Source organism: Prionailurus viverrinus, chromosome C2 (assembly GCF_022837055.1).
Source record: "Prionailurus viverrinus isolate Anna chromosome C2, UM_Priviv_1.0, whole genome shotgun sequence".
Lineage (NCBI taxonomy): Eukaryota > Metazoa > Chordata > Mammalia > Carnivora > Felidae > Prionailurus > Prionailurus viverrinus.
Genome location: NC_062569.1, coordinates 53,870,466 through 53,886,213, shown reverse-complemented (window position 1 = coordinate 53,886,213; position 15,748 = coordinate 53,870,466). Strand labels below are relative to the sequence as shown.

Genomic DNA, 15,748 nt, shown 5'->3' with positions numbered 1-15,748 from the left:
CCTCCGCACACACTCGTGTCCTACTTGAGTGTAATATACGTGGACTTTATAAACACTTTTGCTGATCACTGTTGACTTCGTTGTCTGACTTTAGGGTATCTGTCTAGGTTTCACTTGGCCTCAGTTGCTGAAGGTCTCACCATCAGATGAGTGAGAGGGGACTGCATGTTTATTTTAAATTAGGGTTCTTAGATTATAGCACATTGTAAGTATATGTGTATAAGAAAACAAAATCCAAACAATGGGGGCACTGAAGAGTCTGGAAGACCGTATTCCCAAGGCCATTCAAAACCAAGACGTAGAGGCTATGACTGGCAGAAAACACAGTGATGAAAGTACAATGAAGAATTTAACCAGGAGGTGACAACTTACACTCAATTCTTCCTCTGTCGTCACTTAAGTTGAGAAGAAGTATTAATCTACTTGGTAATTCACCATAGGTCACTTGGGTTGACTTAAATCTGATTTAATCAGTAGTAAGGTGTTCTTTTTATAGTAATCCATGGGGGCACCTGGATGGTTCAGTCGGTTGAGTGTCCAACTTTGACTCAGGTCATGATCTCTCAGTTGACAAGTTTGAGCCCTGCGTCGGGCTCCGTGCTGACAGCTCAGAGCCTGGAGCCTGCTTCCGATTCTGTGTCTCCCTCTCTGCCCTCTCCCCCTCATGCTCTGCCTCTGCCTCAAAAACAAATATAAACATTAAAAAAAATTATTGTAATCTATGAAGAAAATAAGCCAAATTATAGGCATTTTTAAAAAGACAGCTACAGAAATACAGATATGGGCAAATACCTAGAATGGCCACACACAAAAGAGGGAAATTACTTTAAACCCAGCTAAGCACATCTCAAAGTGATTGGTTTCCAGGGAAAGAAAGATGTAACTCAGTGTCCATGTTGCTTTATATGACACTTAAGGCTAACAGAATCTGCTCAGTGCTGGTTTTACTGATGACACCCTGTTGCCTGCTTTTCCTTTTCAGACCCTACCAGCCATGCATGGCAATCATTCTTAATCCATAAAGAAAATTCTTTACCTGAGCATGGATTATGTTCTCAATATCCACGGGCTGCTGTTGGCATAATTTTATTCATGACAGATTTTTACTTCCTTCACTTAGTCCATACATTTTTTATTGAGTACTTAAGACAAAGCAGGCATGTTAATAGGTACTAGGAATATAGAGATGAAAGAAGACATATCCCCACTATCAAGGTGCAGACAGGCATATAAACAGACAATTATACATTGCATATTTACATTATTTAGACATAGTACATATAATTGGTTAGGGCATCTAAGCAAGTCTGGGAAAGGGAGGGGTCAAGCAAGATTTTCTGGAGTAGTTGATGGCTGAGCTGAATTCCTGTGACGGGTAGGCATTCACCTGGCAGGTAAAGGACAGAGTGAACATTTCAGGCAGAAGATACAGCAAAGGCATGGAAGCTAAGAACAGCATGAATTAGGCAGTTCAGCAGAGTGGTTTTGGTAGAGCATAAGAAAATAGCAAGAACGATACCAGAGATAAGTAGGATACAGATTTGGGAGGCCTCTCATGCCAAATTTAGGAGTTTAGGCTTTACCCTGAGGAATTCATTAAAAGGTTTGAGAAGGAGACCCACCTGAATGGGTAGACAGGTGGGTAAATCGCAGGAGAGATTTAAAGAAGGCCAGAGAGAAGCTGTAGCAGTTGGGTGAGAATTCGTAGCATTTGTAGAATGGGAGTGGCATCTGTGATGGGGAGGAGGATGATTTGAGGCATCTTTAGAAGAGTTGGTGACTGAGTGGTCATGGATATCATGGATATGATGGCGGAGGCCACTGCCATTAACTGATATGAAGGACACTGGCATAGACTCAACTTCTCTAAAGAAGATGACAATAATGAGTTAGTTCTGAACATGCATTGGGGATGGTTTACAATTTATTTATTCCCCCACTGTCTTCAAAAGGCAAAGGAATGTATCAGTTAAACTACAGCCTAAAATAAAGGTAGCAAGTGTTTTGTTAATGGAGGATATCACTCATCTATCAGAACACACTTGCTCATACAGTCCAAACACAGCTTCAGCATCCTTCTCCACACATTGCTCTGTCCCTGCAAGGCAGCCATCATATGTTTCAGCACAACAGGGTGGACACCACCCATCCAATGGAGAGTACATGCATTGGAAACCCATGTTTCTCTCCAATCTAAAGGCTTGAGAGAGTACTGTTCTTTAAAAGATACACATGTGGGGCACTGGGTGGCTCAGTCAGTTAAGCATCTGACTTTGGCTCAGGTCATGATCTCACAGTTTGTGAGTTCGAGCCCCGTGTTGGGCTCTGTGTTGACAGCTCAGAGCCGGGATCCTGCTTTGGATACTGTGTCTCCCTCTCTCTCTGCCCCTCCTCCACTCACATTCTGTCTCTCTCTCTCTCAAAAATAAATAAGCATTATAAAATTAAAAAAAATAAAATTAAAAGATACACATCGTGATTTGGAGATATCCTTAAAGTGAAGTATGCCTAGCTGAATTAAATAAGCAAGACCACATTGATCTTGACTACTAAAGTCAATGGGAAGTCTTAATATATTTCTGAGAGATTCCTAACTTAGGTGAAGGTTAAGGCAGGGCAGACCATGGTAATTGATACGATCTGATTTAACATTTGCTAACCGCCTATGTGATGGGCCAGAGTTTCTCAGTATGGCTTCAGCAGGACACAAGCCTAGGAGATGCTCCCTGGAGGGTGTCAGGAGTGGGGAAAGGTCTTCCTGATGAGTTAAGGTAAGATGATTTACATTACCATCCTCTTCCTTGAGACCACAAGGCACAGCAATATATTAAAGACTGAGAAAACCTACAGTAAAGACATACATTTAACCTAATTTAGCCTAGCATCACCAAAAGTTATATTGGCCCTGGAAGCCTTCTATCACATGATACCAATGAACTGCCACTGAAATTAGGAATATTTCAATCCTCAAAACATATCCATTTTCCCAATGAGCAACAGAAGCTCTAAAATCACACAAAAAGAAAGTTGGCAGGGGAGATCTTAAATTCAGACTTTCTCTTTCTGGCTTCAGGACAGAGTTCACAGAATCAGATGAATGGAGCAGTAAATGTTCAGGGTCTGGGTTGATATTAGGTGACACATTTGCTGTGTCAAGGGAATGTCTGGGTCGGCTCCAATATTCTCACTGGGTCAGTGAAGGCTTTTTGCGGTGTTTCTCCATCAAGGCTGATACCTCATCCTGTTTTCCCAAGTCTTCCACCATTGGCCACTGTTTTCTAGCTTCTATAAAACACTATTCCATTTACTCTGCTATGGCCTCAAGAATTCTGGCCTTAAGGCCTTTGTTCATGCTGTTACCACTTCCTGGAAACCTTAGAGATCATTTGGTGCAGGCTGGTTCCCCAGGAAGCCAACTGAGATGGAGGTCACCAGGAGGAACTTCATCAAGGAGCACGCTGGGGATCTACAGCTGGGAGGGACTAGAGGAAGTAATACAGGGCAGAAGGAGAAGCCGGCTGCTAATGCAGCTGCAGAAAAGCCTAGCTCATCCTGTAAGGGAGCTCTGGGGCTGGGATGGCTCTTAAGAGTTGACCCAAGCTGAGAAGAAAGGGTCAGCCTTTAAGTCCCCCCACCATCAACCAGACATTAGATATGGGCTGCCCTTGGGCAAGGCAGCTATCTTTGGCCATGGGCAATTCCCCAGAGAGGCTCCTGGAAGAGAACTGTTGACTGTTAATATTCCAAGCAGCTGGGGGGAATGAGTGCTCCAGTTCCAAAGGCAGGTAGGGTGGGGTCATGGATCTGGGCTGCCTGATAGTGCCCTCTACATGGTTCAGGTCATGTTTTCCTACTCAGTTACTCAAGTCCATTGAGTTGTCTGCATTCTGTAGATGCCAAAAGAACTTGGTGTCTGGGCTGTGGGCTCTCTTGCACTAACCTTACTTTTAACACGTTTCATGGGTTTTACCTCCCTACATAGATTGCAAAGCCTCACAAAAGTTTTATATTTCCCTTGTGTCCTTAGCAGGGTTTAAGAAAGTGATCAAGAATCACTAATACATGTAGCAGAAAGGGTTAGGGATTTGGAGCCTGAATTCCTAATTTTATATCCCAGAACTGCCACATTAGAGATGTATAAAATTATGCACATCAGTTATGTCTATGAGTTTTATCTGCATCATTTATAATGTGGGAATACTAAAAACCCTTAGTTTACCCAAGCTCCAGGGTTGCTGTGAGAATAAGATGGTAAACTGAAAATGCTCTGTAAACTAATAAACTAAAATCAGTGTTTCCCCATGTTGAATACCAGACATCCATTAAAGGGAAAAATATTGGGCCAATAAATGTAAAACTAGGTATAAATTCTTTATGCTGATAATACATAAAATAAATTTATAAATATAAACATAAATGATATAAAACCAGTTAATTACAGTGAACAAATACTGAGTTATTGTGACAGATCATGTTGCTTTATTGGCTTTCACACATATGGTACTAACTATAAGGCAAAGGTTCATTTGGGTTGGATATGCCAATTTTTTTTAGTGTATTTATTTTGAGAGAGAGAGAGAGAGCGCGAGTGAGCAAGAGCTGCGGAGAGACAGAGAGAGAGGGAGACAGAGGATCCCAAGCAGGCTCTGCACTGACAGCACAGAATCCAATACAGGGCTTGAGCCCACCAACCATGAGATCATGAACTGAGCAGAAATCAAGAGTCAGATGCTCAACTGACTGAGGCACCTAGGTGCCCAGGATATGCCAATGTTCTGTGTGCCCTGCAGTTATTTGGTTTCTTCACTGCTTGTATTCATTTTCCACTGTGAAACTGATCATTTATATAATGCACCAAGAATCATTTACCCTTCACAGGAAAATATTATTTATGTATGTTAAGTCTACTTCTATTCCTTTAACTTTCTATTTTATTTGCCAATTAGAACATGAATCAGGATTTCAATTTAGCAGAAAATAGTCCGTAAAACAGTGACTTCAGAAACTAAGGAATAAAAGATGTATGAGATTTATACACTGAAAACTATAAATTATTGCTGTGAGAAATTAAAGACCTAAAAAAAAGGAGAGACATTCTATATTCATGGATTACATCACTCAGTATAATTAAGATGCCAATTATCCTCGAACTGACCTATAGATTCAACACAGTTCCTATCAAAATTCCAGTAGACTTTTGGTAGAAATTGATAAGCTGATCCTAAAGTCTATGTGGAAATATAAAGGATGCAGAAAAGTGTTTTTAAATACAACACCAAAAGCATAATATATAAAAGAAAAAACATGGGAAAAATACACTTCATTTAAATTAAAAACTTTGGTGTTTCAAAATTATCAAAAATAAAGTGAAAATATAAACCACAGTCTGGAACAAAATATGTGCTGATAGTATTTCTGATAAAGGATTTCTAACCAGAATATATAAAAATCTCTTTATAAACTAATAAGAGACAAACCCATTAAAAGATGAATAAGCACATGAAAAGATGCTCAATATCATTAGTCATTAGGGAAATGCAAATTAAAACAACAGTAAGATCCCATTTCATGACCAATAGAATGGGTATAATCAAAAAGACAAAATAATTATTAGTGAGAATATGGGAAAACTGGAACCCTCATACATTGCTGGTGAGGATGTAAGGTGGTACAGCAACTTTGAAAAACAGTTTGGCAGTTTCTTTAAAAAAAGTTAAACAGGGGCACCTGGATGGTTCGGCTGGTTAAGAGTGTGACTCTTGATTTCAGCTCAGGTCATGATCTCACGATCCGTGAGATGAAGTCCCCACTTGGGATTCTCTCTCTCTCTCTCTCTCTCTCTCTCTCTCTGTCCCACCTCCACTCGCATGTGCTCTCTCTCTCTCTCACTCTCTCTCTCTCAAAAATAAATAAATTTTTAAAAAGTTAAACATAAATTTACCATATGACCCTGTAATTCCACTCCTAAGTATCCACCCAAGATCAATGAAAACACATGTCTCACAAAGACATGTATGTGTTCATAGCAACCTTACTCATATAAAAGGAGTAGAAACAATCCACATGTCCATGAACTGATGAATGGATAAACAAAATGTGGGATAGCTATATAATGGAGTATGATTCAGCAATAAGAAAGAACTACTGATACATGCTACTACATGGATGAACCTGAAAACCAGCAAGCTAAGTGAAAGAAACCAGATGCAAAAGAATTATACATTGTATTATTCTGTTTATACGAAATGTCCAGAAAAGGCAAATCTATAGGAACAGAAAGCAGATGAATAGTTGCCTAGGGTTGGGAGTGGGATTTGGTAAGCAGGATCTTCTTCTACATTTGAGTAGTGGCGATGTTTGCACAACTTTGAAAATTTACTAAAAATCATTGAATTATACACTTAAAACAGGTGAATTTCATGGTATATAAATTATCGCACTAAAGCTATTTAAAAAAATTTTTTTTTAGTTTATTTTTTGAGAGAGAGAGAGAGAGCAGGGAGGGGCAGAGAGAGAGAGAGAGAGAGAGAGAGAGAGAGAAAATCCCAAGCAGGCTCCATGTTGTCAGTGCAGAGCCTGATGTGGGGCTTGAACTTACAGACTGTGAGATCATGACCTGACTGAAATCAAGAGTCAGTCACTTAAACAACTGAGCCACCCAGGCACCCCATCACACTAAAGCTATTTTGAATATCAGCTTATGGTTCTCATATAATAAGTAGTGTGTAGATAGCCATATCCATCACTGTAATGATGTTGTGGGGTTTTTTTTGTTTTTTTGTTTGTTTGTTTTTTGTGGGTTTTTTTTGTAGTCATCAGAGACTCACACTCATCCTGTTTGCAGCCATCCCTAGCATGTTTTCCTGCCCTCGTGGTCATAACTCAATCTCTTTCCAGCCTAGAAAAGGAGAAAGAACAGACAGTGCAAAATGCATTAGCCTCTAAGTAGCCATGTTTAAGAATCTTTCTGGGAAGCCCTACCCAATAACTCTCTTACATATCATTGGCCAGAATGATATGTGTCACATGGCCATTCTTAACTTCAAGAGAGTCTGGGTAATACAGGAATATTGCCACCTGCAGTCAAATCAGGGTTCTGTTAGTAAGGAAGTAAGAAAGAGTGGATGTTGGTAGAGCAGCTAGCAATCTCTGAGGTGGAGAAATATTTCTTGGTGTCAGTGTAAACACAAATAGATGGGGCGCCTGGGTGGCGCAGTCGGTTAAGCGTCCGACTTCAGCCAGGTCACGATCTCACGGTCCGTGAGTTCGAGCCCCGCGTCAGGCTCTGGGCTGATGGCTCAGAGCCTGGAGCCTGTTTCTGATTCTGTGTCTCCCTCTCTCTCTGCCCCTCCCCCATTCATGCTCTGTCTCTCTCTGTCCCAAAAATAAATAAACGTTGAAAAAAAAATTAAAAAAAAATAAACACAAATAGAACCAGAATTGCTTACGTAATAGAGTAGTACTCAGTTATAAAGCGACAATCCAGGTGATCCAGAATATGCTTACTATCCAGAATAAGAATGGGTTCTTATCAAAATGAAAACAAAAGCAATCAAATTCTCAGTGAAAACATAAGGGCTCCAGAGAAACTATCTGTTACTCTGTTGAGAAACACTAAACAGAATAAATGTTCAATGTTGCTTGCATTTTTATTTGAAAGACAAAAAAGACTTATTTAACCCAACATAAGTTGGGTACTGGGCCATTTGGTGTAGTAGAAAGAACAGGGTCTTTGAGTTTAGAAATGTCTGGATTCAAAAGTTGGTCAAATCCTTTAAAAAATATACCTGGGGCAAATTTTGTAACTTAGCTAAGTCTCAACTTCCTTGTCTCTACAAGGAGAATAATAACACCTGCTTCAAAGGGTTATTTGAGGACCAAATAAGACAGCAGGTATAAAGCACGTGTCCATGCATTAGCTTCCCTCCGGTCAAATCACACTGCAGCATGGTACAACGGTGCCTCATATACCCAAACAAAGAAGAACTCCAATTTTCTTCCTTGCCAAAATTAAACAGCTGTGTCAGAGTTCTCCAGCATGGTTTCCCCATATTTCTCTGGCTGAGACTTTTTCTCAAGAGAATTCCTAATTAGTTATTATCTATTCAACACACACACACACACACACACACACACACACTCTCACATATGCCAATGTGGTAGGGGTGGGGGAGCAAAAACAAAACAAAAGCAAAAACACATTGAAGCTAAAAGTTAACCTGTGGAGAACAAAATTCAAAAAATACTTTTACTTTTCTACCCAGTGTTGTAACCTTCCTAATGGTTAATGCTCCTTTTACAGAGTCACAGAGAGCACTTAGAAAAACACACCAACCAAATTTATGTACTTGGCACATTTAAAAATGTAGAACCTGTGTCAAGTGCTTGTGAAAGCAGATGTGCAGGAGGGGGGTCTACTGGCATGAACACCAGGCAGTCCATTACTTGCCCATTATTCATACCTCAGTTTCATGAAACCAACATGGAGTCCCTTCCATCACTTTCTCCCTGAAGCACCAAAACAGCTTAACACAGGACTGTTCACACTGGCTGATTGGGATTGGCTTGCAACTTAAGTAGTCTTCTAAGTCTTGGTTAAACACCGACTGAATAAAATTATATTTCTGTAAGAATACTATGTACCTTAAAAGAGAGGAATGAATGCAAAGTGGAAACCTGCAATGTGTCAACCGAAAGCTAGAATATTTAGGGTCCATTGTCATTCTCTACAAAATTGTAATTGTAATACAAAATTGCATTAATAACGATAAGTCTTTGCGCCCTGGCAGCTGCACCCGGTGGCTCTGCGGCCGTCACCAAGCCACAAAACGAATATATTGAGTTACGCCGGAAGCACTATGGCTATCGTTGGATTACCGTGAGAAAAAGAGAAAGGAAGGTCGAGAGGCTCATGAACGTTCAAAGAAGGCAAAAAAGATGATTGGTAAGCTTTACCATAAACAGCACCACGCTGAGAAAATACAAACGAAAAAGACTATCAAGATGCATGAAAAGAGAAACACCAAGCCAAAGAATGAAAAGACTCCACAAGGAGCAGTACCTGCGTATCTACTGGACAGGGAGGGACGGTCCCGAGCTAAAGAACTTTCCAATATGATTAAACAAAAATGAAAAGAGAAAGCAGGAAAATGGGAAGTCCCTATGCCCAAAGTTCGTGCCCAGGGAGAAACAGCAGTATTAAAAGCTATTCGAACAGGAAAGAGAAAAAAGAAAGCATGGAAGAGGATGGTTACTAAAGTCTGCTTTGTTGGAGATGGCTTCACTCGAAAACCACCTAAATATGAAAGATTCATTAGGCCAATGGGCTTACGTTTCAAAAAGGCCACGTAACACATCCTGAATTGAAAGCCATCTTTTGTCTGCCACTACTTGGTGTAAAAAAGAATCCCTCATCCCCACTATATACGTCTTTGGGTGTTATTACCAAAGATATTGTCATTGAGGTGAACGTGAGGGAGTTGGGCCTTGTGACACAAGGAGGCAAGGTTATTTGGGGAAAATATGCCCAGGTTACCAACAATCCTGAGAACGATGGATGCATAAATGCAGTCTTGCTGGTTTGACAGCACTTTCAGACAAGTAACTCTTGACAATTACTGAAGGCTACTCACCAGTTAGGAAAACACCATTACTGTGGTGGTTCTCTGAATACAGCCAGACAGCCTTACCTACCTGCAGCCATCAAGAGAACTATGTATTCTATTGTAAGCAACATTAAAATAGGCTTATTTACAAATTGGTCTTTATTTTTTAGTCTGTTTAGCATTTAGACGTTCATAAATCTGAATAATGTTTTAAAAAGCAATTATACGGGAGCCTGGGTAGCTTAGCCAGCACTCTGCGCTGACAGTGCGGAGCCTGCTTGGGATCCTGTGTCTCTCCTTTCTCTCCCTGCCCCTCCTCCTCTCCCTCTCCCTTAAAATAAAGATTTAAAAATGCATTTAAAAAAGATTTAACAAAAATAACCATAAGTCTTGACAATAAATGGCACTTCCTTTACTTAAGAGACGAGAGGAGGCCAGCAAAACTGGTACGATACTTTTGGATGCAGGGATACAGTCTGATTTGGCCAATCACTTTGCATCAGTGGTTTCATTTTTTTCCACATCCATGACCCATCTGACCACCATGGCGCTTCCCTGCCCGTTTTCCTTCTCCCTGTGAAAAGGGGAAGAGAGGGAGAGAGCGTGACTTCTCTCCTGGAAGGCATCTTACAGGCTGCATGACAGGAGGGGCCCTGGATGGAAGCAGCACAGCTCTCTTCAGCGAGCGGCAGCCTGGCCTGCCAAAACCAAACAGCTGTCGGAAGTTCTACAGCTGCGGCTGCCGCTGCCACCATTTCCCAGAACTCTCTCCCAGACCTCAGATTGAGAAATCCTAGCTGTCCTTCGGTGCCCTCCACGGCCAGTGGCGGTTCATTTCCACTCCTGGGTTTGTGCAAGATTTTTCTTATCCTGAGAAATGCCATGTGACACTTGAATTGGAAGTCAATCAAAAGCAAAGCACAATAAGACCATACTATTATTCAATTTTCTTGAGATTCATCTAATATTAGAATGACCATTTTCCTGCCTTTCCTCTCCACACCTACCCCAAAACACGGAACACAAGCAATATCCTGTTCCCTCAAAGCCACAGACCAAGGGCACCCCATCTAACACAGCTTCGCCCACAGCTCCCAGCAGACCTCAGGGTAGCAGTGCTTGTTGATTTGGTTAAAATAACGCCCTGCATAACGAGTAGCCTTCTCAGCTATCCTACCAGGTAGTGGCATTTCACATCACAAAACGTGCTTTCATATACATATGCACATATTCCGAATATAATTCGTTGCTTTGTAGTGGTCGTTTTGTGACCACAATTAGGCTGATATATTTGATATATTTGATATTTACAAGTGAAAGCGGTGGCTGGGGAGGGGGACAGGAGAGCTGAGTAACATTTGGGTTCCTCATTTACTCACACGAGAATTCGCTAAGCATCGGTGTGCCAGTGGCTGGCGCTTTGTGCTCATTAAAGTACTTCTAGAAGTTTCATTTTGCTCACACCCTCACTGTGTGAGGGGATGGCACAAGATTTTGTGATTCTGTGATCCTTTCAAAGGTTAACCCCAAATCTCTGGATTCCCTGTCCAATGCTCTACTTCAAACACTAGGGGTCAGCAGCCTTCCAAAAGTCACCGGTCAAGGGACGAGCCCAAGTTCTGGGGTCTGGGGTCCTGGGGTGCTGGTAGAGTGCGGGTAGGGGCTGATTGAGTTCAAAAGATACTAGTGCTTTCCCAAAACCTAGTCCCAATCTTTTATAAATACAACCTTTACTTTTATTTGGGTACCCTCAGCTTCTTGTGCAAAGCCCAGGTGCTTGGGGGAAGTTAATCTGGCAGTGGGATTTGCGGCTCAAAGTTAACTTGCATTATTCCACCTCCCAGCTTCCCGTATTGGGTCAGGGACAAACATGTGACCCTATTTGGACCTATTTGGACCCTATTTGGACCAGGAAAGATTGAGGAGAAATTTGCTGCAATGACACTGAAAGTAGTTTCCCTGCTCTTACTTCAGTAACCACCTGCCTCCCCTCCACTCCTTCCCTACCTCCCTCTCTGCTCCTCACGCCCACCCCCCACCCGCCCTGAGGATGAAAAAACCCAAAGCCCTAGAGATACAGACAGTCATCTGGAAACTACAAATGTGTAGGGACAGCTATACGGTGAAGGCAACTGGAAAAAAACAAAAACAAAAACAACCCACACAGAGTGCTAAAAGCAAGACCTTGGGAAAGCAACAAACTGGGGAAAGAATAGGGCTCCAGCCCAGCTCTTTGCTACTGACCTCCCTCCCCTGGAGAGCTCTAAGCTGTCTACTCCTCTGTCTCTACAACAGTGGCAGTTCCCATAGATCCCTGGTTCAGTAAAGAACCAAGGAGAGGGTTGAGGGAGTCCCCATACAAGTCCAGGGACCAGGACAACTGACCCCCACATCTCTGCTTTCCTTAGGCTATTATACAAAAAGAAACGTTGAATGGGTCCTTGCACTTTCTTGTATTTTTTAAGATGAAGGGGTATGGTGATAACGGGCATGGATTTTGGAGTCCACTGGACCCAAGTTCAAATTTCAGCAACTCTCCTTACTAGTTATGTGACTCTGAGCTTTTCTGTCTATAAAATGAGAATGAATAAAGCCTACCTTTCAGAGTGGTTTTGAACTTTAAGCGTAATAACATATGCAATGGGTTTAGCATTCAAAAAATAGTTGCTAGGATTATTTCAATAATCCTTGAAATGAAAGAGCACTATGACAGGACAAAGCACAAGAAAAACAAAAACAAAAACAAAAAGCAGCCAGGTCCCTAAACATTCTTCCCAATATATACATTTACTTCTCACCCATGACAAGATACCCTGAGTGTATATGTGCTAATGAGAGAAGGTCACAAAACCTTCAAAATCCATGGGCCTCACGGACCCAGTATCCATGTCAGGGCAGCTCAGACCTGCAAATGGAAATTTCGAGCTTCTGAACGTAAGTGCAACTTTTGAGCTAGTGATTCATTAACGATGTGATTCCTCAGGTAGGTAGGTCTTATTTGTAGTGAAGCAGTATTCAAAAGAGCTACCAAAAAAGATAAAATTGTCATCCTTGCTTTTTTTTTTTTTTTTTTTTTTTAAAGACACAGGCTCCTAAAGATTTCTATCATTCATTCAAAGGCAGATACCCGGACCAAAAGGTTAGGACCTGCATTTGTATGTTCGTTCCAGGATTCCCATCCAAGGCAAAGCATACGCAGTAAAACCTTGGATTGCGAGTAACTTGTTCTGCAAGTGTTTTGCAAGATGAGCAAACGTTTCTAATAAATTTTAACTTGATAAATGAGCGATGTCTTGCAATACGAGTAGTACGTGACGCTAAATGTCGCATGATCACAACTGAGCCGAAGGTTCTTGAAATTCACTTTGATATACAAGTGCTTTGGATTACAAGCATGTTTCCAGAATGAATTATGCTCGCAAGCCAAGGTTTTACTGTATAAGGTATCTGCCAACAGAGGACCACAGGCAATCTCTCTCTGTTACACGGTTATCTCCTTTTCATTCTTTCTGTGACAGACGTTCCTTATCTCCCAGTATCTGTTCTCTCCCTCTTTCTCATTGATAGAATATCTCCCCACCCCCACACCCCAGGATGACACTACATTTTCCAGCCTCCCTTGCAACCAAGTGTGTGTACTCACGCACCTGTGAGTACATTCTGGCTAAACAGATCTAAACAGAGGTGTCATGTGTGGCTTTGGAAAGTGTCCTTAAAGGAGGGGAGATGTGTCCTTGCCCCTTCCTACCAGCTGGATTACAGTGTCATAGAAGGTGTTCAAGCAGTGAGCCTGGATGATGAGGAAGAAAGCTATGTACTGAAGGATGATGGAGCAGCAAAACCGAAAAAAATCTTCATTTTGAAACTGCCTTACATTCCTGACCTCCACACTTCTTTTACATGCATGAGAAACAAAATTCCATCTTGTTTGAGGCACTGGCATTTGGGGCTTTTTTGTCACTCACAGCTAAACCTAATCTGCACTGATACTTTCCTATATCCATCGTTTATGTTTTCTCCCTTCATCTGTGAGACCAGACTGCACTGTTTTTAACATGACAAGCCACTTACGAATGGGGTATGGATTCATCAGTCATTCCCATCATACTCCCCAAATCCCACTCACATCCTACAAAATGAATTCTACCCACGGTGTAACATCAGAAAGGTCACCTCCCAGACATGGAAAGAAATAGAGATTTAAAAAAAAACAACAAAAAACCAAGAACAAAACCTTTTTGTTTGTTTTACAGAAAACCCTATCTATTCAAGATGACTGCTTTCTCCTATTTTAGCCAGCAATTTTATGAAACGAAGACTATTTTCTTAGTGACCTAAACTCCTCAAATGCTTGCTATCAGTTACAAATAAAATACTTGCTACATGCAAGCATCAATTAGACACAATGTAGTAAAAGACACTGTACTCTGGAAGAAGGTCATGGGCCTTGGCTTCAGATCTAGGAGCACTTCTTGGCTTTGCCACTTACTTGCAATGTGACCTTGGTAAGTAATTTAACCCTTTAGTACTTCCAGTTTCTTCATCTATAAAATGAAACCTCATACAATACACCTGACCCTTGAACAACATTGTTTTGAACTGCATGTCCACTTACACACAGATTTATTTCAATAAATACAGTACAATACTGTAAATATATTTGCTTTTCATTTTTTTAAGTTTATTTATTTTTAGAGAGAGTCATTGGGGGAGGGGCAGAGAGAGGGTGAGAGAATCCCAACTCATCAACTGAACCATGAGGTCATGACCTCAGCCAAAATCAAGAGTCAGATGCTCAACTGACTAAGCCACTCAGGCACTCCTATATTTGCTTTTTAAATGATTTTCTTAATATTTTCTTTTCTTTAGCTTACTTTATTATAAGAATACAGGGGCGCCTGGGTGGCTCAGTCGGTTAAGCATCTGACTTAGGCTCAGTGTGTGATCTCACAGTTTGTGGATTCGAGCCCCGTGTCAGGCTCTGGACTGAAAGTTCAGAGCCTGGAGCCTGCTTCGGATTCTGTCTCTCTCTCTCTCTCTCTTTCTCTCAAAAATAAACATTAAAAAAATTTTTTTTAAAAAAAGGATACAGTACTTAATACATGTAACATACAAAATATGTGTTAATCAACTGTTTACATCATCAGTAAGGCTTCTGGTCAACAGCAGGCTATTAGTAGTTAAATTTGGGGGAAGCCAAAAGTTGTATGCAGATTTTCCACTGCAGGGGGCCTGGCATTCCTAACCCCTGCACTGTTCAAGGGCAACTGTACTTGCAGAAAAATCAAATGAGCTAATATGTGCAATGCACCCAGCACACAAATAGATGGTTTAATAACAAAAGTTTCTTTTGTTTGTTCTTTTTTGTTAGAAATGAAAGACTATGGAGTTTAGCTTGGTAGAACTGTGTCTTATAAAGTCTTTTTAGTCTCTAAAACTTACTAGTTATAGAACAATAGTGGACTTCAGTTATTTAAGACTGTTTCTTCAACTGTCAGTCAGGCTTACAACAGTGATATCATTAATCATAACAATAACAATTGCTGACACATGGCATGATCATCAAATTTCGGGCACTGCATTAAGTCCTTTATTTTCATTATTTCAATAAAACCTGTAATACCAAGAGATGTTTTTAAGGACGTAAACAAAAATGAGAAGCTGATTTTAAGGATAGTGTATGTAAAATAAATTTATAAAACTGCATATAGTTTTATATGATTAATATAAATATTAATATAGTGGTAATATTGATTAAATAGGTTACTTCTTTTAGAAGCAAATACCCTGATTTTTATTTTACTTATTTTCAATTTTGTTTGTTTGTTTATTTATTTATCAATTTAAAGAAAGAGCATGAACAGGGGAGGAACAGAGAGGGAGAGAGGGAGAGAGAGAATCCCAAGCAGGCTCTGTGCTAGACCCGGGGCTCAGTCTCACAAACTATGAGATCATGACCTGAGCTGAAATCAAGAATTGGACGCTCAACCCACTGAGCCACCCAGGCGCCTCCATACCCTAAGTTTTAGAAAATGAAAGGTTCCAATCATAAAAGAAGGTACAAAATATTTGGTTCATTCCTGAAACTTGTGTTTAAATGAGAAAGCAATCTAAAGCTGTATAATGTCAGAATAGAGGCACCT

At 40.7% G+C, this 15,748-nt stretch overlaps 1 protein-coding gene and 1 pseudogene across 6 annotated transcripts in view; one reads left to right on the top strand and one right to left on the bottom strand.

Moving 5' to 3' along the window:
* Positions 1 to 15,748, bottom strand: part of SCHIP1 (schwannomin interacting protein 1) — a 581,848-nt gene that overhangs the window by 73,123 nt on the left and 492,977 nt on the right. The window lies entirely within an intron of this gene.
* LOC125175055 (ribosome biogenesis protein NSA2 homolog) lies at positions 3,422 to 9,628 on the top strand (annotated as a pseudogene).